Below are 20,819 nucleotides of genomic sequence, written 5' to 3'. Positions count from 1 at the left end.
GATGTAAATTAAATAAACTTGATCTGGTTGTTTCCAAGAGTCCAAGAGTTCTAGAAGCATTGCAAGGCAATGCTTAGAGGAAAAGATGAAGTATTAACAAAAACGAAGAGGATCAGGTAGCTTTTATTCGACTGGACTATATTTTCGTTTTGTATAACAACAGGTGAACTTTTATCTATGGGTGCTTTCTAAACAGACCTCAGCACTGTAAGATAGTTTCGCTGATTTTAGGTTTTTGATTATATGAAAAACACTTTAAGTATTTCGTTTCCTCCCTCACTGAATTAAATTTAGGTTGCCCTAGATTTGAAGCTAATAGGGAAAAACACTTGCGCACTAAATGTGTTTATTCAGTTGCCGCAGCTCCAACTATGCTTTTTGCAGTAAAGCATAGCACAGTAGACCACACACAACCGCAGCAGCACTTTGTCACTCCTGTGAAATAGGCCATAAGTGGTCATTTCTGTCCTGGAGAAATCAGAATAACCAACAGTACATTCGTCAGTGCAATGAATAGATTTCGGTCAAGTCAATAGAATTTGGTATTGATTGGTCTCAGGATCCCATCCCTCATCATAGCCTTTGTTCCCAGGTAGCTCTTCACCATTCAGGGAGGTGGCTGAGGAGCTCAGAGACTGGGTCCCTCTGCAGGTACCCCATCTCATTTAGGAATCCACTACTCCAGCAAGGCTCTTCTCTGGGACACACCTTTTGCTTTCAATCTAGTTCTTATCTTCGATTTCACCCTTTAAGACTTGATTTCAACACACCTTTTGCTTTCAATCTAGTTCTTACCTTTGATTTTGCCCTTTAAGACTTGATTTCAACCTGTTCTGAAATTCTTACAATGCCCTCCCCTAAAACAGACTTCAGTTACACCTTGCATCAGACCTTGCAACTGAAAAATACCCAGGAATTTTTCTTTCTTTCTTTCTCTCTTTCTCTCTTTCTCTTTCTTTCTTTCTTTCTTCTTCTTTCTCTCTCCCTTTCTTCCTCCCTCCCTCCTCTCCTCTTTCTTTCTTTTCTTTCTTTCTTTCTTTTCTTTCTTTTTCTTTTTCCTCTACCCCCCCTTTCTTTCTTTCCTTTTTTCTCAACTCAGAGAAAGAGCCCCATGCCCTCTGCTTTTCCTTGAAGAAAGGGGGAGGGTAGCTAGATCTCAGACCACTCTTGTTAAGATTCAGAGCAAAGGAAAAAGGATTTCTTATTAGAAATGTCTCACCTTATTTGTGACATAGACTAACTCTATTTGACTTCAGAATTTTGGAATCAGTTTCTTCAGTAATATCTTAGCAGAAACATTTCTTACTAATCAGCGATCCATGGTTTACCGGATTTTTTGTTTTTTGTTTTTTGTTTTCTTTTAGGTTATAGGCTCCTTGAGCAGTGTTTAACAAAGTGTTTTTCAAGTAATATTTTGAACAGATTGTGCTGCCCTGGGCTGGAGAGAGAGGTGATTATCTCTTCTACTTCCTTATAAGTTTATTTGAAGGTTCAGTTTCCTTATAAAGCATTTTATCATACAGATCTAAGATATTTGTATGATTCTCCCCTGCTTTAACCATATTTTAAGACATTAGAAAACCCTCTACATTTAACATTATTCTTTAGTCTCTGCCAGGAAATACGGGTCCTTTTTTAGATTTTCTATCTCACATTAGAATTCAAGACAAATGCCACAAAGCCATATACCAAAGTTTATGAGTAGACCTCATTTGGAAATTTTACAAAAGCTTAGGGTCAGCAAGAGTAGGAAGGACATAGGTCCATGATTCATAATGTCCCCATCATCCCTCAGAGGTGTGCTCTGGGGCCAGGGCGCTGAAGGTCCTATAGTGTGGGTGTCTGTTTCAGTGGAGAGACACCCCCCTCTTTTCCCCTTTTTAAAGGTCAAATGAGGAAAGCAGCCTTGCCAATGAGGAGATTAGAAGCTGTTGGAGCAAAGGTGTCTGGATTCGTGTGCTGGCTCTTTACAGACGTTATTTGCAATACAAGCTGCCCAGCCTTAGGAGACCCAAAGGTGTATGGAATATTGCAGACTTCTGCCATGACACAAAGTCACTGGTCCCACTGAAAGATGACCTTGGTGGGAGACCCTCCCTCTGAGGAAAATTGGATCCTATAGTCCCAGCTAAACTCTCCAGAAAACCCTAGCTAAATTCCCAGGGCCATTTAAAAATAATCCTGCTCATTTTCTTATAGCTGCCTTATTGATGCTTTAGATGCTCTGTTATATAATGAAGGAAATTATTGACCTGAAGTTTGAGCATTTTGGAGATGCTCAGTGTAGCGTCCTGACATCCTCATAGGATGCAGTGATACCTCCAACATTTTTTTTTCTTTTTGAGGTCCTGAAATGTTGGGAAACACTAAATTAAGCCTTTAATTAAAGACTGATTTTTAAAATTTTTTAATTTTATGGAAATACGTTGTATTCTTATTTAATAAACTACTACACTGTAGTTTAGATGAATAGACCACAGTAAATAGCCCAGTGTACGATGCAGTACTAAGGATAGTTTAAAAACAATAATTTCATGAGTGATATTGATGTGAACTGAAGGCCTTGGGAAAGGTTTCATGGCAGGAGGATTTGAGGCATCTTGAAAAAAGTGGAAGATCTGTCAGTGGTTCACAAAGACAAAGATGGTTATGCTACCGGATGTGTGGGCAGAAGAGGGAACCGTAACAGCAACAGCACTGATACAGGGCTGGGAATGAGAGTGACTTCAGTGTGAAAGCTCTGTGGGGTTGACATGAGTCAATGTCTAGGCTCATGACACCAAGTCAAGCTTGTTATGAGAACTAGGGTCAAGGAGTACTTACTGGTCAAGTCCCACATTAAGTTGGAAAAGTTCTTCAAGAGGTAAAATGGGCTTCAGTTTTATAAAATTCCTAAATTAAAGCACAAAATAGAGCTGGAACTCATTTACTTGTAACCCATCTTTATTTATTAGAAGATTTAAGAGTAAAGTCCTTAAGAAAGCTTTTAATAATTTAACATTTTAAGTTCACAAAGAACTCCCAAATCACTTTGCTGAACTTTATATTTATAAAGAACTTATGTAGTTTTGTTGCTGCTATTAACAAGGTAGCTGGGAATCTAGATTTTTTTTCATAACCAAGAACTGTATTAGAATAGTAATATATTTTGTATATTCTCCTAAAGTAGAACTTCAGAGAAGTATGTCAAAGTTTAATTGTTGAGTATATGAAAACATCTGTCTAATGAGAACAAAGGAAGAAATCAGGAAAACAGAGAAGGATAAGTGGACAAATAGTTGGCTGCCATTCCTCAAATCTCCATGACAAAGGTGCACATCAGATAGACATAGTCAGTTAACACGTTTAAAAATGTAATTCTGTCCACAGTGTTCTCCACCAAGGCCTCCAAGTCCCACCTGTGGCCTGGATGCTAATCCAGACTCTCAGGGAGATGAAGACAATAGAGTTAGAGAGAGAAAACTTGTTACTTATTTAACAAGTTATTATTCAACAATTTTAGTAGCTGTAAATGGATAATAATTCCCAAATCTCAAAGGATCAAAAAAGCACTAATGAGAATAGAAACCTAACTACTTTCCTTTGCCATCTCCTATTTTAGCTGCTACTCACACTGACTTTTATTTTTATCTCCATTTATATTTGTAAGTTAAATATGGCATGCAAAGAAATGCAAGATGGATTTGATGGTGCATGTTGAGAACTAGAGAAATCTATGGTATTGGTAACTATTAGCGCATCTCGTCCTGATTACTTGTTACTTATTTCACTGTAAAGGTCTGTAGCAAGATGTGACAGTGAGCTAGGAAACAAAGATCAAAGTGAATTTATACAGTATAGACAATGGGAAGAATGTTGTCATAATCAAACAACCTAGGTTTAATTCCCAGAAACATAATTTCTGATAAGATTTTGCCTTCTGTTTTAAAATACCTTACAAATATGCTGAATATTTCATTTGCTTAGTCTCACATCCACTTTACCCTTCTCCACCCTGCTGAATATCCTGGGTACATGGACTACCTCAACAGTCTTCTTGTCACATAGCTTCAGTTTGACTCTGACCAATGAAAATCACAAGTGTGAATTTGAAAGGCAAGGAAAGAGCAACTTCAAATAAAGACCAAGACCCTTCCTTTCCAGGTCTTGTATTACGAGTGGCTGCATTCCTTTGCTAAAGTCTGGAAACCCAATTTTGATGGCTCACGTATTTGAGAAGCACATGAATAATTTCCTTGTCCTGTGGGGAATAAGAAAGTGTTAATCTGGATCACAAAGTCTCATAAAGATCATTCAGATTATCATAGGTAGTTGTATAGTATGATGCACAAGTGGAGGTCAAGGCATTGCAGAGTAATTGTCTGTGGTATTTAGTCACTGTGGTGACAGCAGTTACTAAAAACTTTCTGTGACAACGGATGGCTGCTTCTGATGGCCCTGGAAAGCATACAGAAGGAAAATGACACACTGATAACCTTAACACCCAATTCAAAATATGGCTGGGGAAACAAAAATCTCTATGCTATCTTTGAAGGACTCCTTTATGTCCTGTAGTGCAAGGATAGATATGGTTGAGGACCAAGCTCAGGGTCTGACTGTAAGAGTATAATTTTAGCACCAATGTTGTGAAGAATGCCAAGTTTTTTATGGTAAAATAAAGTAATTAGAGGAGAAGAAATGGGAGCCTAACATGTATGAGAAGGGCATATGAATACAACCAGAAAAATTTAAGAGTGTTGAACTCCAAGACTCTTCTTAACTGTGGAAGCAGCTTGTCTCTGCTTTCCCTACGTGAAAGAACCAGTCTTCCACCAGAAGAAAACAAAAAGTCTTTCACTGATTTTACAATTGTCTCAGAAAGTGATGGTGTGTCCTTTCAGGGCCTTGTTGCTTCTAGGCCTGTAGTGAGAGTTAGAGTTCAACCCAGCCCAGATCGAAAAGTACAAGGTTTGGTCCAGAAGGAGACAGCTTATAACTGAAAGAGTTACAGAAGTACATACTGATTTGTCTTCACTGTTCACAACACTCCTGCTATTCAGCAATTTACAAAATTCCTCTTTTATTTCCATGGAAAATTTTATAACAATACAACATTGCCTCTGACCAGAGAACTCATCTGATGGCAAAGAAAGTGTGTAAAAGGTTCACCCCCATGAGATAAAGACTTACATGTGTGTCAGAGAGTGGTGGAATGATCTAGTGAGTGTTCACTTAAAAATCCAGCTGAGAGAATACACCTTGTACAGTAGGGGTGCTATTCTATAAAATGTGATATATTCTTTAAATTAAATTAATTCTTTAAATTAATATTCTTAATTAAATTCTTTAAATTAGTCAGTATATGGTGCTGTCCCCCAAATAGATGGCAGTGGATTCCACTTAAGGGATTTTTTTTTAACTTACCATTCCATTTGATTTGGGGCTCAGTTGGTTTGGAGGGCCTACTGTACAAGGAAAGAATTGTTTCCACCAGGGACCAAAGCTATTGTTTTGTTAATTTGGGAGTTGACACTGTCTATTGACAATTTGTGGCCCTTTGTGCCACTGAACCAATAGGCAGAGAAGGAAGTCAATAGCCAAGGAAATTTATTTGAATCACTAAAAGGAAATTGGGTTTCAATTTATATGATGGGTACAAGGGCACTATGTCTAGAATATTCTCTTAGGCTCTCTTCTACTATAGTCTTTGTCAATAGAGAACTGCAGTGACCCAATAAAATAAGGAGCTGCAAAGACTCAGATCACAGAAGAGAATATTGGGTCACAACTTGTCTAATTTTGGTAGTAGGAAGCAGTGCATAAGGAGAATATAAAATGGTTTGGAAGAATGGAGTTTTGCTTATTAAAGAAGGCCTTTTGCATACCTACAAGAGTGGAGCCTATTGCAGTTATAGGTTATGTTAACTAGTCTCCCCTCCCCCATTTTTGGTCACTGCCTCAAGTTTCAGGTATGATTTTAATTGAATTAACTTGACTCTGTTATGATATGGTAACTGATAAGATCATGCATAGCCCCTGAGTTAGGGACACACATTTTTTCATCTGGATGAATGATGAGGATAAATGCTAAGGGACAAAATCAACAGATTTTGTTCTGTTCTTCCATATCCATTCTCCGCCCTTGGCACCACATTCTGTGCTCTGAAATGCAGACCTTTTCAGAGAGACCAATAGGTTATTTTGGCCTCTGGCTTCTGGTTGGCTTGGGTTTATGAGAGTCACCAACAGAAGATCAGAGAGTTGACAGAGTGAAGGGTATTTATTTTCCCATCATTTTTCATGATAAGCCTGCAGCTGGTCATTGATGCACTTGTCTACCAAAGCTCACAACTCCTGTCCGACAACCCCGCCCACAGCTGCAGCTTCTGTCTCTGAGTGCTTGTAACTTCTCCCTTTTCTTACCACTCAGAGGTATGGTGGTAGTAGCCCTCTGCCAATTCCAGGGTACATTACCATCCTTTGTTGATTTTCCTGAACCCTGTCAGCTTCTTTTATAAATTATTCCTTTCTTTAACTATCCTCATTTGAATGTACCATGTTTCTTATTGGAATAGTTAATCATTTTCTTTTTACTTGTAAAATACATTTTTGTAAAGAAGGAATTGCCTTTAGCTAATATTTCTAATGTTAAAATTTTTGCACTGTTCTTTTATAGCAATGTAGTTAATTAAAACAATTTCAGTTAGGTCACAGTGAGCTAATTATCAGGTTGGTAGGTAAAATTAACCTCCTTTGACAGAGAGAGTTTACAACTTTAAGTGAACAGTTTCCTTCAGCAAACATTCACACAAATATGGTTTTCTATGACAAACATATTCCAGTTTAAGATTTCAAGTCAGTAAGCCTTGAAACTAGTAAAACAATTACTTTTACAGTAAAGAATAGCTCTTTATTTTTCAAAGAAGTTTAAAAAGCTAACTTTATGATAATAAACAGTAAGTGCATATTTAATTTAAACTTTATCATAAAAGGTATGTAAATGTTTGCTAACCTCTTCTTTCTAGCAAGATGAAATATTTAGCTAGGTGCTTATAAACTCTTAAATCTACATACTCTCATTATTTCCTCCACTTTTCATTAATGTCTAAGGCCTATAAATTCTGTAATTCCATTTCATTTTATCAACAAGACACAAATTAAAGAATATGGAGTTTATAACTCTCTGTTTCAACCATCACTATGTAAACATTGGCAAATTATTTATCAGTTTGGCTTTAGTGTGTTTCTTTATAAAATAAGAATAATAAAATCTATCTCACAAGAATTAGGAAAGTAATATTCATTTTATATATATTTTATATATACTTATTAGATATATGTATTTCATATGTATAAACACCCAATCTACAGATGAATATATATATTATATATGTGTGTATATGTGTTTATCTATCTATCTGTCTGAAGAAATCTACAGACTCAATGCAATTCCTAACAAAATTCCTGTGGTATTTTTCACAGAAATAGAACAAACAATCCTAAAATTCATATGTAACCACAAAAGACCCTGAATAGCCAAAGCAATCTTGAGAAAGAAACAGAGCTCGAGGCATCACATTCTGATTTCAAACTATATTACAAAGCTACAGTAGTCAAAACAGTATGGTATTGGCATAGATTGATGGAACAAAATAGAGAGCCCAGAAATAAACCCATGCATATACAGTCAGTTAATTACAACAAAGGAACTAGGAATATACAAGGGGAAAGGACAGTCTCTTCAACAAACGGTATTGGGAAAACAGGGCAGCCACATGTGAAAGAATGAAACTGGACCACTCTCTTTCACCATACACAAAAATAAACTCAAACTGGATTAAAAACTTGAATGTAAAAGCTGAAACCATAACAAAACAAAACAATTCCTTCTCCTAGAAGAAAACATAGGTGGTAAGCTCCTTGACACTGGTCTTGGTGATATTTTTTTTGGATTGGACACCAAAAAAAAAAAAAAAAAACCCAAAAATAAACAAGTGGGACCACATCAAACTAAAAAAAACAAGACAAAATAAAACTGCACAGCAAAGGAAATCATTAACAAAGTGAAAAGGCAACTTACTAAATGGGAGAAAATATTTGTAAGTCATATATCTGATAGGGAGTTGATACCCCAAAAATATAAAGAACTCACACAACTCAATAGCAAAAGAAACAAAAATCTAGTTAAAAAATGGGCAGAGGATCTAAATAGATATTTTTCCAAAGAAGACATACAGATGGCCAACAGTTACATAAAAAGATGCTCAACATCACTAATCATCAGGGAAATGCAAATCAAAACACAATGAGAGTGGCACCTGGGTGGCTTAGTCAGTTAGTGTCCAACTCTTGATTTCAGCTCAGGTCATGATCTTGGGGTCCTGGGATCGAGCCCCACATCGGGCTCTGCACTAAGCAGGGAGACTGCTTGAGGATTCTCTCTCTTCCTCTCCCTCTGTCTCCCTCCTTCTCTCTCTCTCAAATAAACAAATAGATAAATCTTAAAAAACAAAAACACAATGAGAAATCACCTCACACCTGTTAGCATGATTATTATCAAAAAGACAAGAAAAAACAAGTGTTGGTGAGAATGTGGACAAAGGGAACACTGTGTGCTAGTGGTGAGAATGGAAATTGGTGCAGCCACTATGGAGAATATGGAGGTTCCTAAAAAAAAAAAAAAATAGAGGGGCACCTGGGTGGCTCAGTCAGTTAAGCATCTGCCTTCAGCTCAGGTCATGATCTCGGGGTCCTGGGATCGGGGTCCTGGGATCAAGCCCCACATCAGGCTCCCTGCTCAGTGGGGAGCCTACCTCTCCCTCTGCCTGCCTCTCCCTCCTGCCTGTGCTCTCTCTCATTCTCTCTGTGTCAAATAAATAAATAAAATCTTTTAAAAAAATTAAAAATGGAATTACCATATGATCCAGCAAATCCATTTCTAGGAATTTATCTGAAGAAAATGAAAACACTAATTCAAAAAGATATATGAACCCCATGTTCATTGCAATAATCAAGACATGGAAACAACCCAAGTGTCCACAACAGATGAATATATAAAGAAAGTGTGGTACATATATACAATAAAATATTATTCAGCCATAAAAAGATAAAATATTGCCATTTATTTCAGAGAAATACAAATACTATATGATCTCACTTATATTTGGAATTTAATCAAAACAAAATCCAAACTCAGATAACAGAGAACAGATCAGTAGTTACCTGAGGTGGGGTGAGGAGAGGTAGCCAAAACGGGTGAAGAGGGTCAAAAGGTATAAACCTCCAGTTCTAAAATAAAAAGGTCATGGGGATGTAATGTGAAGCATGGTGACTCCAATGACTACTATATTGCATGTATGAAAGTTGCTAAGAGAAGAGATTTTAAAAGTCCTCATCACAAGAAAAAAAATTCTAACTATGTATGGTGATGGATGTTCACTAGACTTACTGTGGTGATCATTTCATAATGTATATACAACATATTGGATCATTATGTTACATGTCTCAAACAAATATGTTATATGCCAAATATACCTCAATTAAAAAAGTATCTTGGAAAATGTTATTCAAATAATGAATTAATAATAGAAAAAGTCCATTTTTGGAGTGAAAAAAAAAAACCCAGGATTAGAATCCTAGCACTTCTACATATTAACCTCTATTTTGTGTTGGACAGTTACTTTATTTCTCTTCAGCATCTGGTAGAGGTGCTATCTTACTTGATGACTACATTTCAAAAGAGTGGCTCCCAAGTCATTGAGAAATATGCTCCTGGATTGTAAAACTGGCTAGAGGCTGGGAGAAGACTTATCTGCATTTCAAAGGGGTCAAGGAAGAATTTGCAATTACAAGTTTTCTAAATTAACTGCTCTAAGAAAAGGGAGGTCAGGGGCCTGGAATCTGGAAGAAGCCTGTCTTAAATTTAATCAAGCTGAGGAGAACATTAAGGCCTTCTGAGTCAATGATTCTAAGGTTGCATACTCCAAGAATTTTTTTTTTTCTGAAATTAGATTTTTATTAATTGAAAGCAATGTTGTTTTTAGATAAACATTTGTAAGAGGTTTCAGAGAGAAAATTAGGCCTGAGCAGAACTTTATGAATGAGATTCGACCAGCAAGGCAAAAGTATTTGCAAGCAGAAGAAACAATGCATGAAAAGTCAAAGGCATCAAGACACTCATGTGGATGAAGGAAAGTTGGGTTTTATTTGCTTATTTCCTCATCTAAATGTGTGTAATGAACCCACCCCATAGAAGTGGTCTGGGATTATATAGAGCACATGCCCTAGAACACAGGAGAGAGATGAGAAATTTGTATTTTCTTCCTACTAGTTCCTCCCTCCTTTTTTTTGGTCTTTTTTCTTGACTGATTTCTTTTGCTTTTATGTATTTATTTATTTACCTGGAGGCAAAATACTCTTCGCTATAGGATGGAGCTAGTATCTTCACCTAACTTGTGATAACTAGTATCGGTGTGTTTTTATTTATACCCTACAATTGAGATATTTTATTTTTCTATATTGCCACTCGTAGGATATAGCCCCAAACTAAAAGAAAACAACAATGACAAAATCCAGTTCCAACCCAGTTGCAGGGAGGTATGGGCCTCTTTCAGCTCAGAAAGTGGAATTTCAGTGTCCAGACCTTGGGTCCTGAGCCACACTCCTACTCCAGAAGCTGTCTCCTCTGCTCTCCTCACCAGGTTTGAAAATGAATATCCTCCCATACCCTTCTCCATTGTTCCCCAGAAGTCTTGGGATGAATGTACACCACTGAGATGAAATGAATATTGTCTTTCCATCACCCACACTCTATCCCCAATTCTTACTCATCTGCCTTGTTTCTTCTTTGTATTTATAGAAGTTGCCACCTCCTCTTTTCCTTTATTCAGTTGTTCTAGACCATTTTATTTTTCTTTGAATTTCCTGCTTTTTCCTTTTTTTCTCAAGTCCTATCCAGTGAAATAAGTTAGAGTTCAACCCTTCAAAACAGTAAGAAAGCTCTCATGATACTTTCAAAATACTTTTTCTGCATTTCTTCCTTTGGACAGGAAATGTCTCTTTACAAAACTCTCAAACTCCCCGGTAAATGTAAATTAATTATTCTCAGATTCTAGAGCCTTTATCAACTCACCTCATATTCAGGATATTCAGATATTCCATGCTTCTCTTATGCTACTGGATATGCTTCACTAATTAAAATTTTGCCTATGGCTGCTTTTCCTCTATCCTACTCTCCTTCACAAGCTTTCCAGATGGACCCACTCTTCATTTCTGTTCATAACTGTTTCTCTCCTATTTGTGAAACCAATCCTATCCTCTCTCTACACTCAGGTGCCAAACTCATGTGAGATGGGTATAACTGGAAATTATCTTATGCCAACAAGCAAATGAGTTGAAGTATGGAAAGTGCAAATATGTTTGTCAGTTTCATCCAATACATTGTGTAAAAGGGGAAAGGATTTGTGTGATGGTTTTGCCTTATTGAAGTGAAAATCCCCTAAGGACAAAAGCAGATTGTTCTTTTGATATATCACATTCAATATTACACCAAGGACAGAGTGGGTGTTACATAGTAAATGCTACTGCTAACAGGCATTATGAAGCTTTTTAAATTTTAACTTTTAAAATATGGACAGAATATTTCCCTTCTATTTTAAAGCATGCAGCCTAGTATAAAATTGTACTGTGCACATGTTTATGGACAAAGTGACTGTTGTCCCGGTCCGAATCTCAGGTTAGCAAAGATATGTGTCAGTCACAAGTATGAATCATTACCACTTGTCACATGAGTTATGCTTATTTGCTAGTTACCATAGCCCAGTAGTAGGATACAAGATTATATCTATTGTTGTATACTAATCATGAAAAAGCTGGTGGAAAACAATCCCCAAAACTGAGTTCTAGGTTTCTCCCCCTTTATAGACACACTGAACTGCCTTTTTTCTCAAGTAGGATCTTTCTATACAGTATTTAACTTACTCTCAGAATATTTCTGAGGCATTAAAATATACTAAGTGTTCCTCTTACTGAACTACTTAGAGCCAGGAGAGGAGAGAGGGTAAGAGATCTCTTTTAAGACACTCCCTAATGCAGCTCACTTCTCCATTGTTAACTGGTCCCATATTTTATCCCAAATTCCAAAAATCAAAAGCAAATGTTTAAATGTTTCTCTTCAAGTATATATATTCTCTCCTACACTAAGCTTCTAGAAGGCAAAATATTTTCCTCATTACTAAGTCTCCCTGCTGACCTAAAATATATGTTCAATAAAATATTGTGGAACTCAACCAAAAATGAATGTATGATCCCACAGTAGTGTCTCAAATCCATTTTGGATGATCATGGCCATTCTAAATCATAGAACAGCTGATAATCATATGATAAACATTGCTTAAACAGAAACTAGTGTAATTTATGTTATGAAAAAAGATCACAGAGAAATGAAAGCAAGTCTTTGGGGTTAATCATTAAGAATGTAGTTTCTGGAGTAGACAGATATTCTGCATATCTTAACCCATTGTAAATTAACTGTGTGACATTGGGTAAAATATCTATGTTCTCACTTGAAAATGTGAGCAGTAGTTCATGCTGCATAAGGTTTTAAGGATTAATTGAGATAATATATTAAAAAACCCATATGTAGCTGTGACAAATAGTAGTGAAAACAGGGTTGTCAGATAGGTGTGATACAGAATTTATTTATTTATTTATTTATTTATTTATTTATTTATTTATTTATTTGAGAGAGAAAGAGAGAGAATGAGAGAGAGCACATGAGAGGGGTTAGGGTCAGAGGGAGAAGCAGACTCCCTGCTGAGCAGGGAGCCCAACCCGGGACTTGATCCAGGGACTCCAGGATCATGACCTGAGCCAAAGGCAGTTGTTTTACCAACTGAGCCACCCAGGCGCACCAGAATTTCTAACCTGGTAAAATGGGAGAAACTAAGCTGCCATTGTAAAATTTCTGGAATAGCTGTAGTGGGAGTAGAAATACAATCATAAAGATAATGGGGGCTGGATGATAGAGAATATTGATAGTTGAGGTAAAAATTTAGACTTCAACAACAACTAAGGTAGTATACCAAGTAGTAATAGATATTATACCAAGTAGTAATAGATATTAAGATATAAGAATTGGAGGTGATCAATTATATAATGTGTTACCTGATACACTCAATAAAGAGAGTTAATAAAGGCAGTAGGATGTGCCAGGAAGTCCCTGCAGTAAGCCTAGGGTGAATGATGAAAGTCTCATGAAGTTTGGAGGCTGCAAAAATGGGGAAACAGGTTTGTATTTAAAAAAACATTGTTAAGAAAGATCCAGGATGGTTTAATAAACTTGGACAAAGCTGGTCTCTGCTCAAAACCATGGATCTCTCTTTCTGAATGTAGTTGTCATAGACTGTGCTGACATACATTAGCCATGACCACAGCTCCACATTGTCTTCAGAAATCAAGAGACTGCTCAAGGAAAGTGCTGTTTCCTCTATGGAATGTCCCTGTACATGGAGCCATGATGTCCATAGCTGACAGTGGACATTTAACCAACCCCTCAGCCATTCTCTCAATAGGACTAAACTTGCTGGAGAAAGAACAGAGCACAACACCTTTTGCAGAGTGTGTAGGAAATCTATGAAAAATCATTAAGTGCTTGAAGACATTTGTGGTAGAATGAAGGTCAATAAGAAGAGAGATCCCGAAATGGAAAATGTGAAGACAAACTTCATCTAAGCACAAGTTATGATAAACCAACATTTCTCTCCTTTCTTAAAATCATTATATCTGAGAAATGCTATTGGCCTAATGCATCTGTTTTAACAAGAATTTTATCAATGTGTATGAAATTTCTGATATACATGTATCAGGATAGATATAGGTATATGTGTATAGATAGAGTACACAATAGATACAGACATAAATATAGGTATAGATGGACATGTATACATATATTGATATGAACCTGATGGATGAAAGAAGATGAAGGTATAGCTATTTAAGCAAACATGCCAGACAACTGTTAATTAACTGTATTTTGAAAATTCAGGGATATTTCCAGTAGTGTGGTACAGACCTTTGTCTTGGGACATATGCTGTTTAATATTTCTATATGCAATTAGTAAAACACAAAGAGGGCTTACAATGTTTGTGGAGGAACAAACACGCAGAAGAGAGATAATATATTTGGTTGAAGCCTAAAATTAACTCAATAGGCTACAGGATAAGCTTAAATATCTATCTTTGTCTATCTAACCATATCTATAATATTAGTAATACACAGTAAATTTTTCCAATTAGTTTCCAAAAATTATCCTATTAGTCCAATATGGGGACATTCTTTTCATGTGAAAGAGACCTAGGAAATGTCTTACTCATGGCTGGATTGTAAGTAACAGAACGCCACTGAAGTTACCTAAGCAAAATTATTAAACGTATTTGATGAAACCTTAGCTGTTTCACGGAAACTGAAGGAAGCTGATCCTTGTAACCACAGCCATGACTGAACTAGTAACTAGAAAGTCATCAGAAACCTAGATAGTCATCCTTCTCCATCTCTCATCTTTTCTCTCTATTGACTGATTTGTTCTTCCCTTCTTGCATACTTGTTCATTCTGACTCTTCATGTATGTATTAGAAATACCGGCTTCCTGAGTTTACATTTAATTCCTTTTCTTGATCTAAGCAGATTGTCTGCAAATCTCTTAGTCTGTATTCCAAATTCCAGATAGAAAAATAAGAATTGTACCAGCTGGGAGCAGGTGTCCACACTGGTCCAATCAGCTTGCAGCTAAGGCAGTGAGCAAGGTGAGAGTCATGACTGTTGGAGTGTGCAGCTCTTTCAGAAAAAAGCTTCATGAAAATTGAACAAATATGTCACTGTTTTCTAAATCAGGAAGCCAATTGATTACATGGTCAGCATGAGACAAAGGGAATGCAGTGAAATGTTATCTAGATGAAAGCAGAGATTGTTTGTTTTCCCAACTGATAGAGCCACACCTAGAATCCTGACTTATTTAAGAGGGGCTAACAAATAAGTACATCAACCCCAGATTAAGAATTTTTCTTCAATAATTTCCTTTAAATTCCCACAGAAATTTATGGTTTTAAATTGATTTATCCATCAGGGTAAAACGTATAAACAATAATTCAAGTCTCCCAATGAATTTGGTGAATGAATTGATTACAGATGTAATTCCTTAGAGTTAAATTATAAATGAACTATGTATATCGATTAAAAGATCAATAAAATATTCAATAAGAAAAACATAAACAAAATTTTTATTTGCTCTATTTTTTACATTCAAATATTTTTTTGACCTTTAAGACTGAGATAGTCCCACAGATTAAATATTCCATCACTTTTTACTTTTCTCAGGAAATAAACATAAGACAAAGGGATTTTTTGCCTTGATTTATATTCTTGGCTTTATGAAGTCAAGGTTGCATATGGTATAATATCAGAAGAGAGCACTTACAGGAAAGTAACCCCTCTCTAAATGAGAATTTTTATTAGACAAGGCTTGTGTATTGAAACAGAAGTTCAAACAGAAAAAGAAATGTGAATAAATTCCACTACTTCATGCATAGTAGAGAGGTTCAATTGATGAGCTTTAAACAGAAGCTAAGAAGGGGGGTGGAGCAAGATGGCATAGGAGTAGGAGACCTGGATTTTGTCTCCTCTCAGGAATTCAGCTGGATAGGGATCAAACCATTCTGAACACCTACAAACTCAACAGGAGATCGAAGAAAAGAATAGCAACAACTCTCTGAACAGAAAAGCGACCACTTTCTGGAAGGTAGGACGTGCGGAGAAGTGAATCCGAGGCGATATTCGGGAGGATAGACAGCGGGGGAGGGGCCTGTGTCGGCCGCTTCTGGCAAGTGATAGAGCCTCGGAGCACAAAATCGGAACTTTTAAAAGTCTGCTCCACTGAGGGATGTCACTCCGGTGGCTAAGCTGGGGGTGGAACCCTCGCGGGACAGTGTGGTCTCAGGATCCTTGAGGTCACAGAAAGACCGGGGTCTTTGAGTGTGTGAGTGCAGCAGAGCTCCCAGGTATCAGAGCAGGGAAGCCGCAGAGGCAGAGCCCAGGCACGTGCTCTCAGCTCGGGGTTGCCATAAACTGTGATCCGGGGCACAGTCGGGCCACTGCTCCTCCAGCAGGGACCCAACAAGCGGCAGATCCGGGGAGACTCACCTTCCTCCCCCGGGAGGAGCCGCGCGGGAGTGCGCCGCAGGGATCTGCTGGGTTTGGAGACTCCACCCGGGGTCGGGTGCCAGAGATACAAACGCGCGGTCACAGGCCGGGTGAGCACGGAGTGCGGCCAGAGACCGGGGAGATGGGAGTGACTGACGGCTTTTCTCTGGGGGCTCACTGAGGAGCGGGCCCCGAGTTCTCGGTTCCTCCGGGGGCGGAGATTGGGAGGCCGCCATTTTCACTCTCCGCCTCCAAAGCTGTACAGAAAGCTCGCAGGGAACAAAAGCCCCGGAGAGCAAACCCGAGCAGATTACTTAGCTGGGAGGGGGCAAGGGCGGGGCAATTCCGCCTCCGGCAGAGACATTTGGAAACCATGGCAACAGGCCCCTCCCCAGAAGATCAGCGAGAACAGCCAGCCAAGACCAAGTTTACCCATCAATGAGAACGGCAGAACTCCAGCTCTAGGGGAATACTGCATATAGAATTCATGGCTTTTTTACCATGATTCTTTAGTCTTTCAAAGTTAATTTTTTTTACCTGTCTTTTTTTCTTTTTTTTTTTTTTTTGAATTTTTCTTTTTCCCTTTTTCAACCAACATCTTATCAATCCCTTTTTCTAAAAAAAAACATTTTTATTTTTCATTTTTAGAGTCATATTCTATCCCTTCATAGTAGTTACCCGTATTTTTGGCACATATATATAAGTTGTTCTCTCTTTAAAATTTTGAGATAGTTTCTTCTAACAGATCAAAATATACCCTAAAACTCTAGTGTATGGTTTTGTTCTACTTTCCTGCCTGATCACATTCTCTCCCTTTTTTTTTCTTTTTTCTTTTTTTAAATCCTCTTCTTTCTTTTTTCAAACAACTTCTTATCAATTCCTTTTATAAAATTTTTTATAATTTCCATCTTTACAGTCATATTCCATCCCTTCATCATATCAACCCTTATTTTTGTACATATATAAGTTTTTCTTTCTTTAAAATTTTGGGAGGCACTTTCTTCTAAAAGACCAAAATACACCCCAAATCTAGTGTGTGGCACTGATCTATATACCAGCCCGATCATATTTGATCATATTCTGTTTTTCATTTTGTTTTGTTCTGTTTTTTGTTTGTTTTTATCTTTATCTTTTTCTTTTTTTTTTTCTTTTTTCTCTCTTTCCCTTTCTTTTCCCACTGCTTCAGGTCTTTTCTGATTTGTTTAGAGTATATTTTCTGGGGACGTTGTTACCCTGTTAGCATTTTGTTCTCTCATTCATCTATTCTCCTCTGGACAAAATGACAAGACAGAAAAAATCACCTCAACAAAAAGAACAAGAGGTAGTACCGACTGCCAGGGACCTACTCAATACGGACATTGGTATGATGTCGGATCTAGAGTTCAGAATCATCACTTTAAAGATACTAGCTGGGCTTGAAAAAAATATGGAAGTTATTAGAGAAACCCTTTCTGGAGAAGTAAAAGAACTAAAATCTAACCAAGTCGAAATCAAAAAGGATATTAATGAGGTGCAATCAAAAATGGGGGCACTACCTGCTAGGATAAATGAGGCAGAAGAGAAAATCAGTGATATAGAAGACCAAATGATGGAAAATAAAGAAGCTGAGAAAAAGAGAGATAAACAACTACTGGATCACGAGAGCAGAATTCGAGAGATAAGCGATACCATAAGACAAAACAACATTAGAATAATTGGGATCCCAGAAGAAGAAGAAAGAGAGAGAGGGGCAGAAGGTATAATGGAACAAATTATAGCAGAGAACTTCCCTAATTTGGGGAAAGAAACAGGCATCAAGATCCAAGAAGCACAGAGAACCCCTCTCAAAATCAATAAAAATAGGTCAACACCCCAACATCTAATAGTAAAACTTACGAGTCGCATAGACAAAGAGAAAATCCTGAAAGCAGCTCGGGAGAAGAGATATATAACCTACAATGGTAGAAACATTAGATTGGCAACAGACCTATCCACAGAGACCTGGCAGGCCAGAAAGGACTGGCATGATATATTCAGAGCACTAAACGAGAAAAATATGCAGCCAAGAATACTATATCCAGCTAGGCTGTCATTGAAAATTGAAGGAGAGATAAAAAGCTTCCAGGACAAACAAAAACTAAAGGAATTTGCAAACACAAAACCAGCCCTACAAGAAATATTGAAAGGGGTCCTCTAAGCAAAGAGAGACCCTAAAAGCAACATAGACCAGAAAGGAACACAGATATTATACGGTAACAGTCACCTTACAAGCAATACAATGGCACTAAATTCCTATCTTTCAATAGTTACCCTGAATGTAAATGGGCTAAATGCCCCAATCAAAAGACACAGGCTATCAGACTGGATTAAAAAACAAGACCCATCGATATGCTGTCTGCAAGAGACTCATTTTAGACCCAAAGACACCCCCAGATTGAAAGTGAGGGGGTGGAAAACCATTTACCATGCTAATGGACACCAAAAGAAAGCTGGGGTGGCAATCCTTATATCAGACAAATTAGATTTTAAACCAAAGACTGTAATAAGAGATGAGGAAGGACACTATATCCTACTTAAAGGGTCTATCCAACAAGAAGATCTAACAATTGTAAATATCGATGCCCCTAACATGGGAGCAGCCAATTATATAAGGCAATTAATAACAAAAGCAAAGAAACACATTGACAACAATACAATAATAGTGGGGGACTTTAACACCCCCCTCACTGAAATGGACAGATCATCTAAGCAAAAGATCAACAAGGAAATAAAGACTTTAAATGACACACTGGACCAAATGGACTTCACAGACATATTCAGAACATTCCACCCCAAAGCAACGGAATACACATTCTTCTCTAGTGCCCATGGAACATTCTCCAGAATAGATCACATCTTAGGTCATAAATCAGGTCTCAACGGGTACCAAAAGATTGGGATCATTCCCTGCCTATTTTCAGACCACAATGCTTTGAAACTAGAACTCAATCACAAGAGGAAAGTCGGAAAGAACTCAAATACATGGAGGCTAAAGAGCATCCTACTGAAGAATGAATGGGTCAACCTGGAAATTAAAGAAGAATTAAAAAAAATACATGGAAACCAATGAAAAGGAAAACACAACTGTTCAAAATCTTTGGGATGCAGCAAAGGCAGTCCTAAGAGGAAAGTATATAGCAATACAAGCCTTTCTCAAGAAACAAGAAAGGTCTCAAGTACACAACCTAACCCTCCACCTAAAGGAGCTGGAGAAAGAACAGCAAATAAAGCCTAAACCCAGCAGGAGAAGAGAAATAATAAAGACCAGAGCAGAAATCAATGAAATAGAAACCAAAAGAACAGTAGAACAGATCAACGAAACTAGGAGCTGGTTCTTTGAAAGAATTAACAAGATTGATAAACCCCTGGCCAGACTTATCCAAAAGAAAAGAGAAATGACCCAAATCAACAAAATCATGAATGAAAGAGGACAGATCACAACCAACACCAAAAAAATACAAACAATTATAAGCACATATTATGAGCAACTCTATGCCAGCAAATTAGATAACCTGGAAGAAATGGATGCATTCCTAGAGATGTATCAACTACCAACACTGAACCAGGAAGAAATAGAAAACCTGAACAGACCTATAACCACTAAGGAAATTGAAGCAGTCATCAAAAATCTCCCAAAAAACAAAAGCCCAGGGCCAGATGGCTTCCCAGGGGAATTCTACCAAATATTTCAAGAAGAATTAGTACCTATTCTTCTGAAACTGTTCCAAAAAATAGAAATGGAAGGAAAACTTCCAAACTCATTTTATGAGGCCAGCATTACTTTGATCCCAAAACCAGACAAAGACCCCATCAAAAAGGAGAATTACAGACCAATATCCCTGATGAACATGGATGCAAAAATTCTCACCAAAATACTAGCCAATAGCATCCAACAGTACATTAAAAGGATTATTCACCACGACCAAGTGGGATTTATCCCTGGGCTGCAAGGTTGGTTCAACATCCGCAAATCAATCAATGTGATACAATACATTAACAAAAGAAAGAACAAGAATCATATGATCCTCTCAATAGATGCAGAAAATGCTTTTGACAAAGTACAGCATCCTTTCTTGATCAAAACTCTTCAGAGTATAGGCATAGAGGGTACATACCTCAATATCATAAAAGCCATCTATGAAAAACCTACAGCGAATATCATTCTCAATGGGGAAAAACTGAGAGCTTTCCCCCTAAGGTCAGGAATGCGGCAGGGATGTCCACTATCACCACTGCTATTCAACATAGTATTGGAAGTCCTAGCCACAGCAATCAGACAACAAAAAGAAATAAAAGGCATCCAAATCAGCATAGAAGAAGTCAAAGTCTCACTCTTTGCAGATGATATGATACTTTATGTGGAAAACCCCAAAGACTCCACCCCAAAACTGCTAGAACTCATACAGGAATTCAGTAAAGTGGCAGGATATAAAATCAATGCACAGAAATCAGTGGCATTCCTATACACCAACAACAAGACAGAAGAAAGAGAAATTAAGGAGTCGATCCCATTTACAATTGCACCCAAAACCATAAGATACCTAGGAATAAATCTAACCAAAGAGGCAAAGGATCTGTACTCAGAAAACTATAAAATACTCAATTTCTTTCATGAGTATTTTATAGT

Source organism: Neomonachus schauinslandi, chromosome 8 (assembly GCF_002201575.2).
Source record: "Neomonachus schauinslandi chromosome 8, ASM220157v2, whole genome shotgun sequence".
NCBI classification, from domain to species: domain Eukaryota; kingdom Metazoa; phylum Chordata; class Mammalia; order Carnivora; family Phocidae; genus Neomonachus; species Neomonachus schauinslandi.
This window is presented reverse-complemented; position numbering follows the sequence as displayed.